General features: G+C 47.2%; 1 protein-coding gene across 1 annotated transcript in view; it reads left to right on the top strand.

The window, feature by feature from the left end:
• The window catches only part of CEP41 (centrosomal protein 41), a gene marked incomplete at its 5' end in the record, with an annotated part of 10,564 nt that extends 9,204 nt beyond the window's left edge, over positions 1–1,360 (top strand). The window contains one exon of the mRNA XM_017727971.1: positions 1–1,360. This exon is cut by the window's left edge and continues 286 nt beyond it.
• Positions 1,361–1,618: the final 258 nt, after the last annotated feature.

Raw genomic sequence — 1,618 nt, 5'->3', positions numbered from 1 at the left:
TGGCATCACTTGAGGGGCAGGGCAGGGCAGAGGTGATAGAACTGGTTTTGTAGGGGAGGGAGCAAACTGGTAGTAAAGTCTGGGACCAGTAGCAACCATTCCACAAAGCTTTTAGTCCAGCTGAAGGAATTTGTGTCCATAACATTCCTGGGCCGTGCCTGGAGCCATGAGGGTGAATAGGCCAGAAATCATCTGTGAGCACAACCTTTGGTGTTTTTAGCAGAGATAAAGACATTCAGCAGCTTGCCAAAAGTGAGAGAAGATCCCGGAAGGGTTTTTTGGGGTTTTTAAAAATAAATTATGATAATGAACAGAAGTATTTTTAATAAAGATGTGTCTGGAATTGCCCAGTTGGTGCTGTGACAGTCGTGTTTGCTCGTGGGCACTTTGTGAGTAGTTGTGTCTTTTTCAAAGTGAGCTGGAAAGGAATAACTGGAGTTTTTTTTTCCAGTGACTCCTTTGCCAGAGTTTTTTTAGGAGCTGCTTTAAGGTTTAGGGTAGCTGAAGGGAAATTTGCTGCTGCTGCCTCACCAGGGTCCCTAAAACCCAGCAGGGCCCTGGAATCTGGAAATGAGCAGGGTGAAGGTTTGCTGGAAAATGAGTAGCCCAGTTTTCCTCAAACTGGTGCTTCTGGATAACCTGGGAATCCTCTGATTTTCCTGAGCTGCCTGTGGGAGACTTTGGAGGTGATTGTGGAGGGATTCTGCTCTCCAGTTTTTCCATCTGGCATTGCTGAGCCTGCTCCAGCTTTGGTTATCGTGGTCTTGTGGGCTTTCTGTGTCTTTTTGGATTCAGTGGTTTTTCCTTTTTGAAGCAGACAATCTTCAACACATCCCAAAATTCACTGGCGATTTTGGGGTCATTCTGGTGAAAGGACAAAAAGTAGGAGAAATGGCACATAATTTCCAGTTTGGCAGCTTAAGACTTGCCATCCCTGAGCACGTTTATCATTTATTGCATCTCTGGGTCTGAAATCAGACAATGCTGATTGCAGGACTGGCAGTTTCAGTCTGATAAGATCCTGCTGTTGTGGGAATAGAGTTTTCCAGCTCCATGAGCTCTTGGAAGTGTCATTGCATTGGCTAAAATCCTGGTTTTGCTATCCAGCTGTGGGAGACAGATCCAGAATCCCTGGCTACTCTGTGCTGTGTGAAAACCTCCTGGTGAAACAGTCGGACAAAACTGGCCTGAGTCATTTGAGATCCTCCAAATCCAAGGAATCTAAGGAAGGACTGAATGTACTCTCCCACCGTCTCGATGGATTTGTGTGGATTTGGACTCTTGGTGGTTGGAGCAGAGTCAAACTCTGCAGAGGCTGAGAGGTTTAATTGTTTAATTTAATAAAATGTTAATTATGGCAGCTGCTTGGGTGATTTATTTTCAGCTTTGAGAGCTGTGGAGAGCCTGGAAAAGCTGGGAGTGGGCTCAGCTCCCCATTCCCTAGGGATTGCAGCAGGTGAGGAGGGATCATACAATCAGAAAGGTTTGGGTGGGAAGGGACCTTAAAACCCATCCAGTTCCAACCCCTGGACACTTCCCCTATCCCAGGCTGCTCCAGCCCCAATGTCCAGCCTGGCCTTGGACACTTCCAGAGGTCCAGGGGCAGACCCCGGCGCCA

Source organism: Corvus brachyrhynchos, unplaced genomic scaffold (assembly GCF_000691975.1).
Source record: "Corvus brachyrhynchos isolate BGI_N302 unplaced genomic scaffold, ASM69197v1 scaffold182, whole genome shotgun sequence".
NCBI lineage: Eukaryota > Metazoa > Chordata > Aves > Passeriformes > Corvidae > Corvus > Corvus brachyrhynchos.
The sequence above is the reverse complement of the archived record's forward strand: the minus strand, read 5'-3'. Positions and strand labels throughout refer to the sequence as shown.